Consider the following 22,531-nt stretch of genomic DNA (forward strand, 5'->3'; position numbering starts at 1 on the left):
GAGGATAATTATCAGAAATAATTTTAATATTAGTAAATACTTTATTAAACAAAAATATAACATAAAATGGCTTATAAATATTAATAAGTGTATATTTACATATATTATGAGTATATTTGAAAAGATACCCATAAAGATATATATATATATATATACTAGCAGCCCAGTGCACAAAATTCATGCATGGGGGGATGTCCCTCAGCCCAGCCTGGATCCTCTCCAATCTGGGACCCCTTGAGGGATGTCTGACTGCCCGTTTAGGCCCGATCCCAGTGGGCCTAAACAGGCAGTCAGACATCCCTCTCACAATCCAGGACTGCTGGCTCCCAACCGCTCACCTGCCTGCCTGCCTGATTGCCCCTAACCGTTTCTGCCTGCCAGCATGATCACCCCCTAACCACTCCCCTGCCAGCCTGATTGATGCCTAACTGCTCCTCTGCTGGCCCCATTGACCCTAACTGCCCTCCCCTGCTGGCCTAGTCACCCCTAACTGCCCTCCCCTGCTGGCCTGGTCATGCCTAACTGCCCTCCCCTGCTGGCTTGGTCATGCCTAACTGCCCTCCCCTGCCAGCCTGATCACCTCTAACTGCCCTTCATGCAGGCCTGGTCTCCCCCAACTACCCTCCCCTGCAGACCTGGTTGCCCCCAACTGCCCTCCCCTGCAGGCCTGGTTGCCCCCAACTGCCCTCCTCTGCCAGCCTGGTTACCCCTAATTGCCCTCCCCTGCAGGCCTGATCACCCCTAACTGCCCTTCCTTGCAGGCCTGGTCCCTCCCAACTGCCCTCCCCTGCCAGCCAACTTGTGATGGCCATATTGTGTCCACATGGGGGCAGCCATCTTTGACCGCATGAGGGCAGCCATCTTGTGTGTTGGAGTGATGATCAATTTGCATATTACTCTTTTATTAGATAGGATGCCCTATTTAGTCTATAAAAAAGAGATCATGTTAAGAATCAATTCCACTTCTGCTGTCAATCATTCAACCACTTCCTTTTGCTCAGAACAAATATCTGAGTGTTCTGCTGGCCAACTAGGACCCAGGATCCAGCTGGCAGGACCAGATGTAACTGCAGGACAGAGTGGCACCTGTGAGCTCCCAGGAGTCACACCACAGGTGTCCCTCCCAGTGTCAGGAGACTCAGGAGTTGCTACACAGCAGGGTCTGGGGCAGATCAGAGAATGATGGACACAGGTTCTCTGGATTTACCAGCACAGAGAGTCCACCCCTGTCCTTGCCCAACTCCTGCCTGGCCTCACCTGTCATTCTCGCTGAGCTGCTCCAGAGCCCAGAACCAGGCCTCGAATTGCTCCTCGGACTCTATTTTATATTTCTGTACCACCACCTCCAGCAGCACTATCTTCTCCATTACTTTCTGCTCCTGGGGCCAGAGGGAAGGAGAGGATGCAGACACTGACTGAGGTGGGGTGAGGGGTGGGGCAGGGGCTCTGTCCTGGGTTTTACACACATGAGCACCCTCATTCCCTCTAATTCCATCTAGGCATTACCTATGCTCAGAGTTGAGCATTGACAGCCCTTCTTTCTTGAAATTATCCTTGATGCCATTCCCTACCTGCAGACACCAATTGGAGGGTTTTCCCACTTCTGTTCTCAAGCTCTCCCAGTAAATGGAAGATACAAGGGATGGAGCCTTGAGGTGTACTGGCCAGGGCGTCTATGATTCTCACTCCCCGCCCCTGCCCCACAGGCTGTGCCACAGCTGCTAACCTTTCTATGTTGATCTGATTCCCCCGAAAGGCAGACATCCAAAGTCCATTAGAAAGAACCCCTAGCTAGGACTAGCCCCCTATGCCCACCCTTCTCATGTTGCACTACCACTAGTTCCCAGGAGAAGATGGAAAACAGGAAAATACAGGACTTGGATCAGGGCCAGACTCTGGGCTCCAAAGAAGGGGGTCACGGATGGCTATGGGAAAATACAGGACTTGGATCAGGGCCAGACTCTGGGCTCCAAAGAAGGGGGTCACGGATGGCTATGATGGGACAGTTGCTTAGATCCCAGTAGAGGTTGTACTGAGAACTCAGGGCTCAGTATGGGGGCTCTCTGTCCCAAAGGTCAATCCTGGTCACCCCACGTTGGGTGCCAGGTCACTCACCTCCAGATAATCCTTCATCCTAGTGGCCAACTTCATCAGGTCTTTCAGATATTTTTGGAGGAAGGGAACACAACGGGCAAACAGGGTGAGAGTGGGATGAGCCCCTGCTCTCAGGTGCCCCACAGACCCTCTCCTGAAAGCCTCCCACCCTCAGCCTCCTGGCTACCCCCGGGTTCTCATGTGGAGCAGCCTAGGTCCCTTAAGGCCTCCACTCAAATGTCCCTTCCCTCGCACTCTAGGAACTCCTCTTGATCACCTCCCAGGACCTACATTTGGCAAATCAGTGTCAGTGGTCCCAAGCCAGCTACACTCCCATATCCATCCTCCACCCCGCTCCCCAGGCCCTCCTCTTGTTCATTTCTAAGGGAGGGTTTCAGGTTCTGTGGGCAAAGGAGGTAGGACTGGAGGAAGTAGGCCTCCCACTCTGGACTTGGAGGCCTCCAGCTTGGATGACAGAACCCCCTCTCTTCTGACCCTGGAGCGTCCTCCAGACAGGCTCACTCACCTTCTTCTGCAGCCTCTTCTTGGATCCTTGGTGGTAGAGCATCAGAGTGGCACACGTGGAATGCTGCTTCCACCTGGGTGTAGGGGGAGGGTCATTGAGGTAATACTCACCTCACCACCATTTTCTCTACTACCTCTGACTTCACACCTTGGTCATCTGACCCAAGTCAGCTGGTACCAGTGCCACCCGGACTCCAGCATGCTCTTATTGTGGATGCCTCCCAACTACAATGCTCGCTCAGTGTGTGTGACCTTGGGTCTGGGCCTGGCCTCCCTGATCTGTTCCCTCCTCTGGAAAGTGGGAGACCTCCACCTAGCTTACAGGTTCTCAAGGACTCAGTGTCATTCCTTTCATCATTGTTCTCACCCTCAGCCCTCCAGGTGGGACAGGGTAGGGAGCTCTGCACTCTCCTTTCCTGCCCTGAACTCATGACCACCCTGTGAGGCCTGCAGCACAGGATGGTCACCCCTCCATGGCACTCACGAGGAGACTGATTGGCAGCGAGTGCTATAGGGGCACAGTGGAAAGTCTCAGAGAACACATCCCTCTGTCTCTGGTCTAGCCAGTGGGACCCAAGGCCAATCAGCCCTTTTGTTCCCCTGGCCTGTGGGAATCCCCTGCAGGACCCATCCTTGGGGGAGGCAGGAGGCACTTCCTTTCCAGGTGTGGTGAAGACAGAAGGAGCAGCAGGGCCCTGGCATCATGAGAACAGTCTAGGATGGTTTGGGGAAGAAAGGTATCCCACCTACCCATTCACCCTGCAGCCTAGAAGAAGCTAAGTGCAATTGGGAGGGACCAGCATGGAAGCCAGAGACCCGCTTAGTGTGCCAGCTCTGCATCCCATTCTGGAACAGCCTGGCCACCACCCTGTGTGCTATGACCAGGCCCTCTTGCCCTTGACACTGCCCCCACCACCACCCCCACCTGCCCATGACCAAACAGATCCCTCTTCCTAGGATTCTGGACCGAGAGGGTGAATATTTTCAGAGAATCTTTAAGTGACAAACTACCAAAGCCACATCCTGTACAGTCCTCCCTTCTCTTATGCTCTCTTCTCTGCAGATCTCCAGCCTCGCTCTACCTTGATGAACTGTTCCCTGCTCAGTGAGTTGTTTACCTTACACAGTTTTTTTTCCCCCAGTGTAACTGCATGCCTCCTGAGTGGAGGGAAAGAGGAAAGACATGTTTAGGAAAGATGGGGGAGACAGGTTAAGGGCAAATTCCTTTTGACAATGTCATGTTTCAAACTGCCTTGGTGAGGGTATCACTGGGTTCCTCTGAGCAGAAAAGGTCTCCATGGGACTGGGGCAGGGCTCTCATGTTGGTCATCTGGGCCCCCTTCACATATCTATGGAGCAGCTCTGTTGTGACCAGTTTGGGTTTCAACTCGGCATAGGGTTCTAATGCTGGAAACACTTGAAAATCTCCCCTTTGGCTCAATGCGGTCTCTGACATTGAAGAAAACTGACTCCTGAAGTGGCCTGAGGGCTCAGGGAGCCTTAGAGACTCCGACCACCAGCCCAGTCCCTGTCCCCAGGGTTGGATGCCTCCCAGAAGGTGAGGGGACATTGGGAGACATATGGGAGACATCTTCGTATGCCTCCTCTGATGGGAGAGGCCTACGCACCTGGAAACTTTTCTCCACATCTTCTTCAGATGATGGATGGACATGCTCTGAAGAGTGGCCAGGATGATGTGCATGGAGGAGAAGTTCCTTATGGTTCTGCACTCCTGGGGAAGGGGAGACATGGGCTGTGAGATGGCAGCTGCAGCTATACCTTCAGTTCCCATCAAATGACATCCTTTCCTGGTGGGACACATGCTCAGAGTGGGCATGTTTAACACCTAAAGACCATCTTTCAGAGCAAGGAGGATCCCAGCTCAACCCAAGGAAGGGGCCAGGTATGAAGTGAGCCTCTCGCCACAGGGACCTGGGCATCAAGGTACGTGTGCCCCTGGCAGAGAGGATATGGAGGCTCTGCTGGGGCTCCGACCTCAGGCCTCAGTCCTGAGAGCTGACCAAGCAGCAATGGCATTTTTCTTCCTTTTTTTTTTTAAAAAAAATATTTTATTGATTTTTTTACAGAGATGAAGGGAGGATAGATAATTAGAAACATTGATGAGAGAGAAACATTGATCAGGTGCCTCCTGCACACCTCCTACTGGGGATGTGCCAGCAACCAAGATACATGCCCTTGACTGGAATTGAACCTGGGACCTTTCAGTCCACAGGCCTATGCTCTATCCACTGAGCCAAATGGGTTAGAGCAGCAGTGGCATTTTTCAAGGCTCTGCATAAGGATGCTGCTGGGCCTCCCTTAACAAACCTTGGCCACCTTAATCCAGTGCTCCACCATTTTGGCCCTATCCGGGACATCATGCTTGGGTCCCCAAGGCAAGTGGTGATCACACAGTTAGCCACATGATTGGACTGTGTGATGGTGGCATGGACAGCGGATACCACGTGCTCCTTGCCAGGCTTGGCCCTCTGGGACCAGACTGAGCCCAGGCACTGGTGGGGCAGCACCTTCTTGAACAACTCCTGGGAAGAAAGGGAAGTGTCACCCAGCCCCACCACACCCCAGTTCAGGGACCCCAGTCCCTGAAGGGGTCACTGGTTAAGACTGAAGCTCAGGAAACTGAAGATGTGCCTGAGCCTTGGAGTCCATGGGATTCATGATCAGTCCACTGAGGGCACCCCGCACTGGATGACCCAGGGCCCAAGACTGGTGGGGAAGGAACAGGAGCATCTGCCTCTAGCCCATCCTCAGTGACTCCAAGCTCCAGGAAGAGGCTTAAGTCTGCTCACCCCAAGGGGGCATCTTCCAGCATCTGACACTCCTCTGGTCCCAATCCCCATTCAGTGTACATTCCCCCAGGGTGGCTACAACCACAGCTGATTGTCTCCCTTGTAGTTAAACACATATCAGGGACATAATGAGTGCTGGGGCCTCATGGGCACAAGGATGGGCGGCCCATGGATCTGGCTGCATACAGTGACCTCCCCTTCCCACAAACAGGCCAGGCCCCACCAGCTTTCTGCCTTGTCTCCCGCATTTAATCTGCACAGCCAGTCTGTGCAGCAGGGCCTGGTGTGCCCACCTCCACTGACCACAGGTGGACAAAAATCTTGGGGGTTGACAAAGTTGTCCAGGACCCATGGGTGATAAAGTGGTGGAGCTGTGATTTGCCTCAAGATCATAGGAGTTGGGATCAGGAAAGGCAGTTTTGGGCAGCCAGGGGCAGAGGGAAGGCCTGTCCCACCTACCCTGAGAGCCCCAGACTCACCGCATCCATTGCTGTCAGTTGCTCGGACACCAGTCTTGGAGGGAAGGTTCATCTCCCTTATAAGGTGCTTAGGTAGTCAGTTGTTGGGAATGGAGCTGGCTCTGTTGTGATTTGGATCAGAGTTGGTGGTCCAGATGGCTCCAGCACTACCACAGCTGGACCGGGCTCTAGCCCAGGAACAGGCCCTTCCTCTGGCTCTGGTGTGTGCTTGAGCTCTGGAGGTGGTTCTGCATCAGGTAAAAGAGACAGGTTCTCACACATGCCTCCCTTTTCCATGCATTTCCACAGACAGGAAAGATGCGGCTGTCGTTTTGGGGAAGTCTGGCCCATGAAGCACTCCTGCCCCTGGCCTCACTCATACAATCACCTTCCCAGACTGCAGTCCCCTCACCTTCCCACTGTGCCTCAATGGGCTCTAGATGCTCCAGCTCCACCCAAAAACTCTTGACGAGGCCCACTGGGTGTGGGGTAGGGAGGCTGTGCAGCACCAAGGCCTGCTTCATGATGAAACAGGAAGAAAGTAGAGGGTGGCCAAAATATTGTACTCAGTCTAGCCAGGTTCCCATCACAGATGTGGTGGCCCTGGGGAGAGGCAGGTGGGCATAACGTCATAGTCCTGGTCTTTCCTTTCACTCTGCCCTTACATGGCACCCTTTTTAGGGACTGAGCCTCTGTGCAGGCCCCACTTTCCCAGTCTCTGTGCAGGCCCCACTTTCCCACTGAGCCTCTGTGCAGGCCCCACAACCCCTGGCCCCTGTGTGGCTGTCCTGGTTGAAGCAGGTGTGGGATCCAGCAGAAAACATAGTCTGTGTGAGACTCTTCTTCCCACTGGCAGCTCTCCTGAAGGTCCTGTACGCTGCCCACCTCAGCACTCCATGCCCCTGGGCATCTGGGCTGAGGACTGAGACAGACTTGTGAGCAGCCTGCTCACCACCATCCTGTTCTGAGCCAGCCTGAGGGGGCCAGGGGAGATGGATGTTGAGAGGGGCAGGCAGAGCGGGATGAGTCTGTGGTGGGGAGGGGACTCTGAGGGTCAACTCAGCCCAGCTTCCCTTCTGAGTCTATAAGGGCAGGTACCACATCCACTGTCCTCTTTGACTCATGTCTCGTTGCGGAGGAGCCACCAGAGCTCAGGCCTCCCTTGGGAATCAGAAGATGTAAGATTGGGGATCTGCCAGGTCCTGCCCTACCTAAGCCCCCACTCTGCTAACACAGGAGACCCTCCTTCTGCACCCACAGACCACTCATGTTGCTAATTGCTCCTGCAGTGTGTCACTCAATCATTATGAGGAGGTTTCCCTCCAGATGTAGAAAACACCTTGATGTCATCAGATCAAATGGGTGGTGGACAGGACCTGCAAATGGTGGACAGTGTGACTGTCTGACTTGGTGACTAGAAGTAAAGCCAGAGATTGTGTCTGCTTCATTCCTTGAGTCAGGCTAAGTGTGTCCAAAAGTGCCTGCCTGTAGTAGGAGCTTAGCGCAATTGTCAATTAAAGGAGCTCCAACCAGAACCATCCCAGCCATCTGAATAGGCCTGGGGCACTGCTATCCCCTGCTTTCCCCCATGGGGCTACACCAAGGACCAGGAAAAGGTCAGCTAGGTGAAATATCAAAGTGCTTGACAGGTTGTTCCCCATGTACTTTTCTAAACTCAGATATCACAGGCCACTGATGGGGGTGGGGTGGGGGGTGTGTGTCAGGGGACTTTCCATGGGGCAGAGAGAAATAATTGGCACGAACAACCACAGCTGGTCCAGCAGCCCTTTCTGCAGAGCCAGGCAGCAGGTAAGCCCTGCCATGGCTTGTCCCCACAGCAGTGCCTACAAGAGCCCTATGAGGTTGATCCTGTACCACCCACTTCCCAGAGGAGCATTCTGAGGCTCAGACTGATGTGATGACATTGTCAAGACACACAGATAGCAGTGTACAGAGTCCCCACTGCACCGAAGAGGGGACCCGCGCTCATCTAGTTAACAGCTACTCCAGGAACCCTTGGGCTCTGGAGAAGGCCGGGTGGATGGGCATCAGGGTGCAGATGTGGGGGATATTTCCAGCCGGGAAAGCTGGGACCAGGGACACTGCCACCTTCTCCAAGGTGCCTTTCTGGAAGGCTCGCTTCCTGCAGGCCTCACGTAGGTTCAGAGTTAACTCAGCGGCACACTGTGTGGGACAAGGAGGGACATCCAGTCAGTGGCTTCACCAAAAATCCCAGGAGGATGGAGGTCTGGAGCTCACATAGGAGTCCCAGCCCCTCAGGGATGTGCGCAAGAGGTGGAACTGAGTGCCCAGGCTGAATGAGGTTCTAGGTTTTCAAAGTTCCATCTAAGTTTGGCGGGTGGGGAATATTCATACAATTGTGACCTTCTAGGTATTTTTTTTTTTTTGCTTGTTTTAGCTGAGGAACAACAAACTTCCTTGTATTAATAGATTGTATAAGGAGCATTGTCCCCATGAGGTCTCAAGAACGATCTCCATTATAGAGATGAGAACACAGCGGCTTAGGGATGTCACATGTCTTCTCAAGGTCATGAGGGCAGAACTGTGAACTGTCCTGCATGACATTCTCTTTCAGCTACCTGAGACTTATCTGGTCCTGACATGGATGGAAAGGGGTTGGGAACCTTGCCCATCCCCTGTGTGTGGGGACAGTGTACACAGACATGGCCTATGAAAACACTGACTTCAAAAAAGTCACTTTTGTTTCACCCTTTTATATTAAAGGGCATTTTAAGATCCTTATTATGAAGATCCCAGATTCCGAAAAGGGGTAAATGGCTGCAGACACCCGACTGGAGGAGGGTGATCCACAGGCATGAATCTGAGCAGAGGACTCGAGAGGGAGCAAATCCATGTGGTGATTGTAAAGTGACAGGTGACTCAGTGTCCCTGTGAGGCAATTGCCAATGAAGAAACACTGTGATTGCCTTGAACAACCTGACATCGGACAGGTGAACATTTTAATGAGTGAGAAATTCCCAGGCCAGGCTGGGAGCAAGGCAGCAGCCATCATCACTGCTGTTGGCACCGTCTCTGCTACAGCCCTTTGGGTTTGGAATCTGCCTGCAGCCATTACATTTTACATGTGTATGTCCTTCCACCAGCAGTGGGCATCCATCTCCAGAGGGGGGTGGTACATATTGTGATCTGAATGTGTCCTCCTAATTCCATGACTTGGGAACCCCTAGAACTTCACAATGTGTCTGCATGTGAGTTTTAGTCTTTAAGCAAGTAATAAGGTGAAGTGAATTCAGTGGTGTGGGTCTTAATCTAGTCTGACCAGTGTCCTTAGGAGGGTAGGATACATGGCAGTGTAGAGGGGAATCCATGTGACACACAGCGAGAAGATGGACATCTAAAAGCTGATGAGAGACCCCCTCAGGAGAAACCAGCCCAGCTGATTGCCTCCTCTCTCACTCCTAGCCCCCAGAATTGTGAGAAAATGAATGTCTGCTGTTGACACCACCCAGTGTGGTCCTATGTTATGGCAGCCCAAGCAGCCTAACAGAGTCCATTTTGACAGAATTCAGTGTTCTGGGCAGCACTGCTGACATGGCAGCAGAACTGAATCAGGCCCATGTCCAACAGCACTGAAAATCTGCATCGCTGGGTGAACGACCTCCGTTATTGGACCAGGTCTGCAAGGACAATGGAGCTGACTGCTACACAGGATCCTGGCAAGGGTAGTTTAAACAACAAAAAACGATAGCCAAATGTGCTCCTATTCTCCTAGGAAGTCAAACAATATTATTTCACTGTTATATTTCCAAAAATATATGAGGAGTGTCATTTCTACTCTCCATGTAACTGGAGGGAGGAGTGGAGGTCTGGATTCCTCTGTCATGGAGATGAGGGATACTCTAAGGAAAACCATTGGGGGAGGGTCTCTGGAGGGTCCCCAGATTTTGTCTGGGTTCTGTGCAATTCCAGGACATCTCGAGGTTGTGAGTCTAAAGATCCTCAAGGCCAGCCCGAGGTTGGACATGGATGGTGTCTGTGGCCTGATGCACCTTCCCTGGATTGAGGAAGGTCGAGTAGTTGAACACATTGACCAACTCTTCAACAATGTCCTCCTTGGAGCTCTACAAAGACAAAGCCGGGTACCGGGTGATTAGGCTTCAGGAACCTTCTATCCCAATCTGTAGCTCTATCCTATGGCAGCTCTGGCAAACTGAGACAGTCTATGAGGACAGAGTGAGAATGTTTCAGCAGCCCTGCTGAACTAGCAAGAACTGATTCACGTCAAGATCTAACAATAGTGAATACCCAAATCACTGAGAAAAATGACATCCTTGATGGGATGATACGGAGATGGGAAAGGCCACAGCTCCTGACCAGGCACACTGCAATGGTTTGCCTTGTTCTGTGGGATGGCGGATTACAGAGAAAGTATCCAATACTTTAATCCCTTCCTATTTTTTTAAATACACAGTACTATCAAGTGGCATGATGGATAAGGTTTGGTGAAAGTCTACAAGGACAGTTGAGCTGGGATTGGTCTACAGGATACTTGGGGCAGGGAGTTAAACATTTGAAATGAGAAAAATGCAAAGACAGAAAAAAATGTTTTCTCTATGACCTCAACAAACACATGAAGACTGTCTACCCTACCAGAGACCTGGTTGGGAAGGTTGGAGGAACAGATTCCTTTGGGAGTGGGTCTTTGAGAACTCTGAAGCCCCAGATTTGCGTCAGAGTTCTGATCCCATCCCAGTCACCTCAGGATCATGATTGTGGGACACTTCTCACCTCAGTTTGGCACTGGACGGATTTCCTGGCCTGACACATTTGTCCTTTGTATCCGTTGATGGCATCAATGAACCTGTCATCCAACTCCTCTGTGATGTCTTTGTTGCATTTCTGAAAGGACAGAGCCCGGTCCCCGGCCAGGAGGCATCAAAAGCCTGGGCATTACCAGCGGGGGAGATGCCCACCACCCATTCTGCTCCCCAGATCAGGCATAGAGGGGCATCTGCAATGACTTCCAGGCATGGAGGGAACAAGATGACCTAGTGAGAATCCCTGGTTAACAAGTGGGTAGTGGAGCTCAGTCCCCAGCACTCAGCTTCCCTTCCTCTGACCCATGACCTGGACAATGAACATGACACACCCTCCAGGCTTCTGATACCTACCAGCCTGCTTCTGCACAGGTGGTCTGTTCCTCATCCCACATGGTCCTTCACCACCCCCAATAAACACATACCTGGGATGAGGAGTAAGAAATGTGGGCATTCACAACTGGAGGCCACGGTAAGGTCTGGCTAGGATATTCCTTCCCTGGGATGCCCACAGTGACCCGACGAGTCCTCCTGCCAGAGGCCAAGGGTAGTCGGCGATGAGGTTTGTTTGGATTTCTGCGGCCACAGACACATATCTCATTTTGAGCTTTTTTCTGCCCAGAGCCTCGGAAGGATGGAAAGCAACAAAGAGACATCCTAGTCTCCGGATTCTCTCCACTCAAGTGAGCAGCAAAGGCAGTTATCTCTAGAATGTGGGTACATGGTTACCACGGTTCTAATTTCTGTGAGGGATCTGTCACAAAGGAAGTGAGGTCACCCTTTCAAGTTTCCATGACCTGGGCCCTTCCCCTAATCAGAGTTATCCTAAACCCCTCTGAGCTGGTGACCTCTCACCCTCTTTACCCATGTTATCTCCATACCTGTACACCGATATCCAACACATTCCTTACCCCAGCTCCCTGGGAAGGTACGAGGTCCCCTGCTTGGGGGAGAAAGCTGTGTTCACACCTCCTTTTTCTTACATGTTCAGTGTCCTGGGGAAGACTCTGTGCCTCTTAGGATCTCCCCCAGACTCCCAACCTGCCCAGTGAGGATGATACTAGACACCATTTCCATAGGAAATGATCAGATGTGGATGAGATAAGGCCCCTAACACCTGTGGGCTGGTGTCCCTTGAATCAGATGAACAAATGTAGAGGTGGAAGAGTGACAAGCTTGAGTGGGACACAGCATGGAACACTAGACAAAACAGGGCTGAGGTCCAGCCTGAGATCTCAAGGAAGCCACTGCTCATTTGGCCTCATTTTCAAGTCTGTACCTTTAAGGGTTTCAAATGACAGTAAATTCAGATATTGTCACTCAGGGGCCTAAAACCCCACAGTGGTCTCTTGTTACGCTTAGCATCAGACCATGTGCCTCATGTGGGTCTGTGTGGTGGGAGCCTTCACAATGGCTTCGAGTGAGTCCAGCCTCCTGGTGGGAACATCCTTGTGTGTCAGCTGAGTGCCCAGTAACTGGCTTCTGAACAACGTGGAGTACAGTCCAGATGGTGGCATGTCAGGTCCCATCATTCTTCAGTAGTTTCATTCTTGATGTCCTTTCCTTCCTCTTGATTTCACTTTTTCTCTATCTTTGTCTCTGTCTGTCTGTCTGTCATATGTCTGGAACAAGGAGAACAAGTGCCCATGTTTTGAGCTTGCCTATGTAGAGGCCCCATAGGAGAGAACCAAGGACGTGCCCAGGCCAACATGAAGGAACTCAGGCTCTCAGTCCAAACTGCTTCGTGACAAAAACCACGTGAGTGACCTTGGGAGGAAATCTGTGCCCAGTTGAGCCTCAGTTGAAACTCATCTCCTGCGTCACCCACACCTTGAGGCAGAGGCACCCAACCCAACCATGTCCAGATACCTGCTCTACAGATCTCGTGTGGTGTTAATATGTGTACTTTAGGGGTGCAAAGTTTGAGAGCATTGGTATTTGTGGCCCTGTTTCTCCATTAGACACTCAGCAATAATGATCAACCTATGCTCTCTGAGGTTATGGAGAGTGTTAGAAAGTTAACAATTGAAAAATGGATGGAACACTTGGCATATCACAAGGGGGGTATTACATGTTCTAAATACATTTAAACAACTCCTTCTGGTGTCTGTAAGTGCCTGAGGGTGGTACTAGTGCCTGGCCAACGGTAGGAAGCACTCCATAACAGGATGAATAGTATAATGAGTGCCACTGTGGAAGGCCTTGTCAATGTCCCCTCCTGCCCTGGCCTCATATCGCCCTTATGAAGAGCTGGGTCAGACCATAGATCTGTGGGGCTCTGTTCTTAGTTTGAGGCCTGAACTTCTCAGGGTCCTGGGGACTTCTGGAGAAAGATGGAACCTTCTGGGTGGGAGTGGGGGTGGCCATTAGGCTCAGCCAAGCCTCCTCCAGGGAAAGGCAGGAGCACTGAGCTGAGGACAGAACCTGCCCCTGCCCTGGGCCTGGAAGCCAAGAAGGGGAGCAGACACTGCCTAGGAGGCTCAGGTGGAATAGGCAGAGGCCAGGAGGACACTCTCAGGGTCCAGGTCACAGGATGCTCCTGACACATGGAAGGCCCTTGGCTGAGATATTTCAATGGCTCCTTTGGATGCTAGAAATTTAACTTTTGTATAAAATTAGACTTGTGCCCAGTATTGAAACCAGCTGAGTGAAAACTGCAGGGCTGTCTGTGGGGCTAGGACAAGGATCTTCCCCCTTCTCCTCCGGAAGCAGCTGGAGGTATGTTCCTGGCTCCCAGACCTGGATGGGTATGTGGTGCTGGGAACTTGCAGCCCTGCAAGGCAACTTAAGCCTCCAAGGAAGGAGCCAACAGGGGCAGTGGGCAGAGAGCTGCCAGCCCTTCCCTCCCTACCTAACACCAGCTGTGCCCACAATGTTAGCCTCCGAAGGCGGGTATTCTGACACCTGTTGGGACCAAGCGAAGGCATCTGGAGGGCACTGTGTTTGGGAAATGACCCCATCACAGGAGGCCAAATATGGACGATACCACTTTCATGACATTCCTGTTTCCTCACTCACAGACAAGGGAAGTGAAAGGGTGGCTGCCAGAGGATGGGAAAAGGGGGGTAGGGGACATAGTGGTACCGTTTTGCAAGATGAAAATGCTGTGGAAGTGGGGGTAGGGATGGTTGCCTAACATTGAGAATATATTTAATTCCAGTGAACTGTAGACATAAGAATGACTCAGATGGTCAGTTTTGTGTGACATGCATTTCACCTCAATTTCTTTTATTGAAACTCATGGCCTGGGGTTACCCAGAAGCTGAGTCACACTGACACCATCTGGAAGGACGTGTCCTGGACATCCTTGGGGGCTGGAGCTTGAGCAACAGGTTCTCACCCATTGCAGCCAAGGGCACGGGAACATCCCTGCAGTGGCTTCAGGGCCCTGGGTTGAGCTGCATGAGACTGGCCCTTCACTTGTGCACAAGGTGAGAACCGCTGCCCAGAGTGAAGGGCCTGGTCAGGGATGGCTAGTTTGGATGCTAGAGGGGGAGCTGGAGGAAATGCAAACCCCACACCCACAGCTGCAGGACTCCTGCCCCAAGAATCACAGATGCAGCCCCAGCTCTCAGGACAACACACCTCCTCCCTGGTGGTTCCATGAACAATGACGCTGGGCTCCCAGTGGAGGCTTTTGGGGAAAAGCCCAGTAAGTGCTTCTTGTCTTGGGACCCTGCTCCACTTGCTGACCTTCAGGGCCTTGGATCAGGGAATGGTCAGGCAGTAGGACAGAGACACCCCCACTTAGACCATGGAAACAACAATTCAGAGACCATTATCTCAAGTTTCTAAGTCCACGGGCATCTAAGTCTACATCCCTTTTCTCTACATCCTCACCAACTCTTGTCACTTCTTGTCTTTTTTATAACATCCATTCTGGCAGTGGGAGGTGATATTTTGTGGTTTCAATTTGCAATTCCCCCTTGATTAGTGAGCTTGAGCACCTTCCACAATGTAATTTTAAATGCTACTGAATAAGCAGCACTATATATAAAATTGAAACCACTACTATTCTTATTCCTGAAGAATTAAAATTCCATTACACTAAAAAATCAATTATTTTACTTGTAAATACAAGCTTTTTATAAAAAAGATACGGAGTCACCTAGAGCACTTTGGAACCAGAGCCAAAAATATCATCTATCCATATTCCCAAAGCAGCCTCAACTAGTGCCTCGATCCCACAAACCTTCTCATCATCATATACACAACATTACCTCATTACCTTTTGACTCTTTTTCTGCTTTACCTTTAGTTCAGAGCACACAGCACATCCTGACTTCACGTTATGCATGTGCTGACTGGTTTGACTCTTTCATGAAAACATGCCATCATGACAAGCTCTTTGGGTTGACCACTATGCTTCTAGTGCCTGGTCCATAAGAGACACTTAATACATACCTGATAAAGGATCGAGGGAATGACATCCTCTAATCCAACCTACAAATCTATTGATATCCTAATCAAAATTCCAAGGATATTTAATCAAACAATTCAAAACTTATAGATACTAAAACTTAGAATATCTATATTTTTTGAAACTATTTTAATTTGCAGGAAATTATTCAAAACTAGAGGACCAGTGCACAAAATTTGTGCATGGGAGGGGGTGTCCCTCAGCCCAGCCTGCACCCTCTCCCTGCACCCTCTCCAATCTGGGACCTTTCGAGGGATGTCCGACTGCCCATTTAGGCCTGATCCAAGTAGGATCAGATATTCCTCTCACAATCCAGGACTGCTGAATCCCAACTGCTTGCCTGCCTGCCTTCCTTATTGACTTTAACTGCTTCTGCCTGCCAGCCTGACCACCCCCTAACCACTCCCCTGCCAGCCTGATTGCTGTCTAACTGCTCCCCTGCCAGTCTGTTTGCTCCTAACAGCCCTACCCTACAGGCCTGTTCACCCCTAACTGCCCTCTCCTGCAGGCTTGATCATCCCTAACTGCCCTCCCTTGCAGGCCTGGTCCCTACCAACTGCCCTCCCCTGCTGGCCATCTTGTGGTGGCCACCTTGTGGTGGCCATCTTGTGTCCACATGGGGGCAGTCATCTTTGACCACATTGGGCAGTCATTTTGTGTGTTGGAGTGATGTTCAATTTGCATATTATTATTTTATTAGATAGTATAAGATAGGGTAGAGGCCTGCTGGTTTGCCCTGAAGGGTGTCCTGGATCAGGGTGAGGATTCCCTTGGGGCATGGGCCTGCCTGGGTGAGGGGCCTGTGTCGGTTTGCAGGCCGGCCACGCCCCCCGGTGATCCAAGTGGAGGCCCTGGTATCTGGGATTTACTTATCTTCTATAATTAAAACTAGCCTTAAGTGGAGCCAAGTTTCTTGCTTGCTCCATGGCCACAGCCATTTTTGTTGGGGTTTATTTATCTTCTATAATTGAAACGTTGTAGCCTTAAGTAGAAGCCTGGGCTGACCAGGGCAAGTGGAAAATTTGGCTTCCTTCATTGCTGGGTAAACCCAAGCCTCCCTCCTGCTCTCTTGGTGGCTATAGCCATCTTGATTGGGTTAATTTGCATACTCACTCCTGATTGGCTGGTGGGAATGGCCTGTGGGTGTAGCGGGGATATGGTCAATTTGCATATTACTCTTTTATTAGATAGGATGAATTGAATAAATGTTCAGAGGTATCTATACAATGATGAACATCATAGAATTATTCATAAAGCAGAAAACAAAATAATTTTACACCCATTAACTTCATCAAATTATATGATTTATGACAGAGCAGGACAAAAGATGCTAGAAGATATAATTTTCCAGAAATATTTTTCATATTAATAGAATATATTATCAAACAGTGAAATAACATAAAATGGTTTATAAATATGGATAAGTGTATATTTATATATACAGCGAGCATATCTGAAAGGATACATATAAAGATGTGTATAATGATTTCCAACTTAGTGTGTGATGATCACTTATTTTAAACTTTTCTCTTTTCCACCTACAACCATGAAATATTTGTACAATATAAAAATCTACTTTTATTTTGAAAAAGAAAAAATTGTATCTAGTCCAATTATTTTATTGTAAAGTTGAAGAAATTTGTCTCAAGATATAAATTACAGGTGTATTTGATACTGATGGTGGGGATTAAAAAGTGTGTCCAGTATAATCCACTGGGAAAGAGGACTGGGGGTGGTTTTGCCTAAAGTGGGCAGTGGATTAATTTTTTTTTTCTGAACCAAAGTGTATTTGTAAAAAAAAATCCCAGGCCTACAATCAAATTGCATTGTGGCAAGACACTGGATTCAGAAGTAAATACACTTACGGTATAAAAGAACATTAATGCAACAAAATTCAGACACACAAAATTCAGACACACAAATATCTCAGATCTGTCCCCTTCTTCATCCTCACACTTGTTTTCTTGTTTCTATACAGGTATAGTCTGCTTTATTCATTTCTCAGCACAGTCTTGGGAAGCTCAATTGCCTGGCTCTCTGCTGATGATTTTATATTTATTTATATTTCCACTATATTCCACGTCATCTTGTCCATTCTTTTAGCTTCTCACTTTGCTGGGTTTTTTTTTTAATGTTTTTCTCCTCTTTTAAAACACGTACTAGCATATTAGAAGAAAAACATTTATTTTAATGCCTGTAAAAAATTACAACTTCCTAAATTGTTTTTAGTTTTTATAGTTTTTTCTTCTTTTCATGTACAATTTCATTGCTGGAAATTACACATATACACCAAAATGTATGGTACTTGTTGTGTTACCCTTAAGAAAAATATTTAGTATTTTCTTACAACAGTAAACTTTTACCTAGACCTAAGAGTTTTCAAAATGAGAGAATTTTTTGTACCCAAACATGTTTTCCATGAGGTCAAAGTCCATAAAAATGAGCTCATGTTAAAAATCAGTTCCACTTCTGCTGTCAATCATTCAATGACTTTCTTTTTGCTCAGAATAAAGGTCTCATTGTTCCATGGTAGGACCAGATATTACTGCAGGACAGAGTGGCACCTATGAGCTCCCAGGAGCCCCATATCAGGTATCCCTCCCAGTGTCAGGGGTCCCAGAAATTGCTTCACAGCAAGATCTGGGGCAGAACAGGAATGCATGGACACATGTTCTCCGGACTGACCAGCAGGGAGGGTCTACCCCTGCCCTTGCCCATCTCCTGAACAGCCTCACCGCTCATCCTCGCTGAGCCACTCTAGGGCCCAGAACCTGGCACCAAACTGCTCCTGAAGCTTATTTGATATTTCTGGGAAGCCTCCTGCAGCAGCACTATCTCCTCCATTATGTTCTGCTTCTGGGGCCAGAGGGAAGGAGAGGATGCAGATACTGCCTGAGTGGGGGCGAGGAGTGGAGCAGGGGACTCGTCCTGAGTCTTTGCACACAGGGGCATCCTCCTTTCCCCTAATTTCATCCAGGCCCTTCCTGTGCTTAGAGATGGGCATCGACAGCCCTTCCTCCAGGAGGTTATCCGTAATGTCACTCCCATGCCCCCAGCCATCAACTAGAGGGTTCTCCCACTTCTGTTATCAAACTCTCCCAATAAATGGAAGATGCAGGGGATGGAGCCCAGGAGTGTTCTGACCAGAGCATCTCTGATTGTCACTCCTCTCTCTTGCTGTGCAGGAAGTCCCACAGCTGCTCACCTTCTTCTTTTAATCTAGGTTGATCTGACTCCCATAGGAAATGATAAGGTTGATCTGACTCCCATAGGAAATGTATTACAGAGATCCAAAGTCTATCAGAAATAGCCTCCTGAAATTCCTAAAATTGGAATGATACAGAGAAGATTAGCATGGTCTCTGCACAAGGATGACATGGAAATTTGTGAAGTGTTCCATATTTTTATGAGAAGAAGACACAGAAAGAGAAACCTAGCCATACAGAATTAAAATGGCAATAATAAGTACCTTTCTCTCTCTATATATAATAGCCTAAGTGACTGTTTGACCGTTCGACCAATAGCTATGACATGCAGTGACCACCAACGGGCAGATCCTCAATGCACCCAAATGGAAACTTGGAACAGATTGATGAATCTCAGAGGGAAGAGGGAAGGGGAGAGGGTGGGAAGAGATTAACCAAAGATCTTATATGCATATGAGGGATCCAGTGCCCTGATTCATGGCCTGGCATGAGCCCTCTCACAATCCAAGACCCCTGAGAGGATGTTGAACTGCTGGTTTCAGCCCAACCTCCACAGGCCAGGCTGAGGGACCCCAACAATGCAAGAATCTGTGCACCAGGCTTCTAGTCAATAATTACACTAAATGTAAATGGATTAAATGTTCCAATAAAAAGGTAGCTGAATGGAGAAGAGAACATGATCCAATTATATGCTGTCTACAAGAGACCCACCACAAAACAAAAGACACACACAGGATGAGAGTGAAGGGATGGAGAAATTTTTTTTCATGCAAATGGAAAAGAGAAAAAAAAACTGAAGTAACAATATCATACATTACAAAACAGTCTTTAAAATGAAGACCATCACAAGAGACAATGAAGGGCATTATATAATACTAAAGGGATCGATCTAACAAGAGGATATAATCCTGGTAAACATATAGGCACCAAATATAGGAGTACGTAATATATAAAAAATCTTCTAGAGGATTTTAACAGAGAGATCGACAACAATACAGTCATAGTAGGGACTTTAACACCCTCTGACTTCACTGCACAGATCTTCCAGACCAAAACTTCCAAAGGAAACAGAGACTCTAAAGGACACACTGGATCAGATGGGTTTAATTGACTTTTATAGAACATTCCACCCCAACACAGAAAAACAAAACAAAACAAACATTCTTCTCAGGTGCACATTCACAAAGATAGACCACATGTTAGAACATAAAACAAGTCTCTACAATTTCAAGAAGATTGAAATCATATCAAACATTTTCTCAGATCACAGTGTGCAGTGAAATTAGAGATTAATATAGTAAAAACACCAAAAAACAGTCAAACATGTGGAGGCTAAATAGCATGCTATTAAACAATGAATCAGTTATCAATGAGATCAAGAAAGGAATCAAAAACTTCCTGGAAACAAATGAAAATAAACACAAACAACACCAAATCTCTTGGACGCAGAAAAAGCAGCCCTATGAGGGAAGTTCATAGCACTACAGGCCTGCCTCAAAAAACAAGAAAAATCAGCAATCAACTATTTAATCCTACTACTTAAAGAACTAGAAAGAGAACAACAACAAAAGCCTAGAATAAGTAGAGGAAGGAAATAATAAGATTAGAGCAGAAATAAATAACATAGAGACTAAAAATACAACACAAAAACATCAATGAAACCAAGAGCTGGCTCTTTGAAAGGATAAACAAAATTGATAAACCATTAGCCAGACTCATCATGAAACAAAGAGAGAGGAACCAAATAAATTAAATCAGAAACAAAATTGAAGAAGTAACCACTAACACCACAGAAATACAAAGGATTGTAAGAACATACTATGAACAACTATATGCCAACAAGCTGGACAATGTGGATGAAATAGACAAATTCTCAGAAAAATGTAGTCTCCCAAACTGATTCAGGAAGAATTAAAACACACACACACACACACACACACACACACACACACACACACACAACCTGAATAGGCCAATAACAACTAATGAAATTGAAGCAGTAATAAAAAAAACTCCACCAAACAAAAGCCCAGATCTGGATGGCTTCACAGGGGGGGTTTTACCAAACATTCAAAGAAGAACTAACACCTATGCTCCTCACATTATTTCAGAAAATCCAAGAGGAAGAAACACTTCCAAAATATTTTTATGAGGGACAGCATTAACCTAATTCCAAAACCAGGTAAAAACACTACAAAGAAAGAGAATTATAAACCATTATCCCTGATGAACATAGATGCTAAAATCCTCAGCAAAATATAAGCAAATCACACATCAAGCAATATATTAAAAAGATCATACACCATGTTCAAGTGGAATTTATTCCAGGGATGCAAGACTGGTACAGTAATCAAAAATCAATAAATATGATACATCTCATGAACAAAATGCAAGACAAAAATCACATAATCATATCAATAGACACAGAAAAAACATTGGACAAAATCCAACATCCAATTTTGATAAAATCTCTCAGCAAAGTGGGAATAGAGGGAACATATCCAAAAATGATAAAGGCCATATATGACAAACCTACAGCCAACATCATACTCAATGGGCAAAAACTAAAACAATTTCCCCTAAGAACAGGAACAAGACAGGGATGCCCACTTTCACTACTCCTGTTTGACATAGTACTGGAAGTGCTAGCCATCGTGATCATACAAGAAGAATAAGTAAAAGGCATCCTAATTGGAAAAAATAAGTAAAACTGTCATTATTCACAGATGACATGATACTGTACATAGAAAACCCCAAAGGCTCCATCAAAAAACTACTAGCCTTAATAAATGAATTCAGAAATGTAGCAGGATACAAAATTAACACCCAGAAATCTATGTGTTTTCTTTTATACACTAATAATGAACTCACAGAAATTGAAACTAAAAAAAAACCAATCCAATTTACCATTGCAACAACAACAACAAAATGAAGATACTTAGGAATAATCTTAACTAAGGAGGTAAAAGACCTGTACTGGGAGTACTACAGGACATTGAAAAAAGAGATAGAGGAAGACAGTAAACAAATGGAAGAACATACCATGTTCATAGATGGATAGAGTCAACATAATTAAAATGTCCATACTACCCAAAGCAATCTATAGATTCAATGCAATCCCCATTAAGATACCAATGGCATATTTCACAGACCTAGAACAAACTTTCCAAAACTTTATATAGAATTTTAAAAATGACCCCAAATAGCCACAGCAATCCTGAGAAAGAAGAACAAAGTTGGAGGGATCTCAACACCAGATCTCAAGCTATGTTACAAAGCCACTGTGCTCAAAACTGCCTGGTACTGGCACAAGAATAGACATAGACCAATGGAACCAAACAGAGAACCCAGAAATTGACCCAAGTCATTATGCTCAATTAATATTTGACAAAGGGAGGCAAGAGCATACAATGGAGTCAAGATAGTCTCTTCAATAAATGGTGTTGGGAAAATTGGACAGTTACATGCCAGAAAATGAAACTAGGCCACCAACTCACACATACACAAAAATAAACTCAAAATGGATAAAGGACTTAAACATAAGACAATAAACCATAAAAATCTTAAAAGACCCAACAGACAGCAAAATATCAGACATATGTTGTAGCAATATATTTATCAATACAGCTCCTAGGGCAATGGAAACTAAGAAGAAAATAATCAAATAGGACTACTATCAAAATAAAAAGCTTCTTCACAGCAAAAGAAACCATCAGCAAAACAACAAGAAAGCCCACTGCATGGGAGGACATATTTGCCTATGTTATTTCTGATAAGGGTTTAATCTCCAACATTTACAGGGAACTCATACACCTTAACAAAAGGACAATAAACAATCCAATCAAAAAAAATGGGCAAAGGACCTAAATAGATACTTTTGAAAGAGGAAATACAGAAGGCCAAGAAACACATGAAAACATGATCAAAGTCACTAATCATCTGAGAGATGCCAATCAAAACAACAATGAGGTACCATCTCACACTTGTCAGAATGGCTATCATCAACAAACGACAAGTGCCGGTGAGGATTAGGAGAAAAAGGAATCATCTTGCACTTCTGGTGGGGATGCAGACTGGTGCAGCCACTGTGGAAAACAGTGTGGAGTTTCCTCAAAATTTTAAAAATGGAACTCCCATTTGACCCAGTAATCCCACTTCTAGGACTATATCCCAAGAAACTAGAAACACCAATCAGAAAGGATATATGTACCCCTATGTT

General features: G+C 47.2%; 1 non-coding gene across 1 annotated transcript; it reads left to right on the plus strand.

The window, feature by feature from the left end:
• The first annotated feature begins 18,406 nt into the window (after positions 1–18,406).
• LOC114229232 (U6 spliceosomal RNA) lies at positions 18,407–18,512 on the plus strand. Its single transcript, XR_003615311.1, has one exon. It is a non-coding gene; the product is annotated as a U6 spliceosomal RNA (small nuclear RNA).
• The last annotated feature ends 4,019 nt before the right edge of the window (positions 18,513–22,531 follow it).

Source organism: Eptesicus fuscus, chromosome 16 (assembly GCF_027574615.1).
Source record: "Eptesicus fuscus isolate TK198812 chromosome 16, DD_ASM_mEF_20220401, whole genome shotgun sequence".
Classification (NCBI taxonomy): domain Eukaryota; kingdom Metazoa; phylum Chordata; class Mammalia; order Chiroptera; family Vespertilionidae; genus Eptesicus; species Eptesicus fuscus.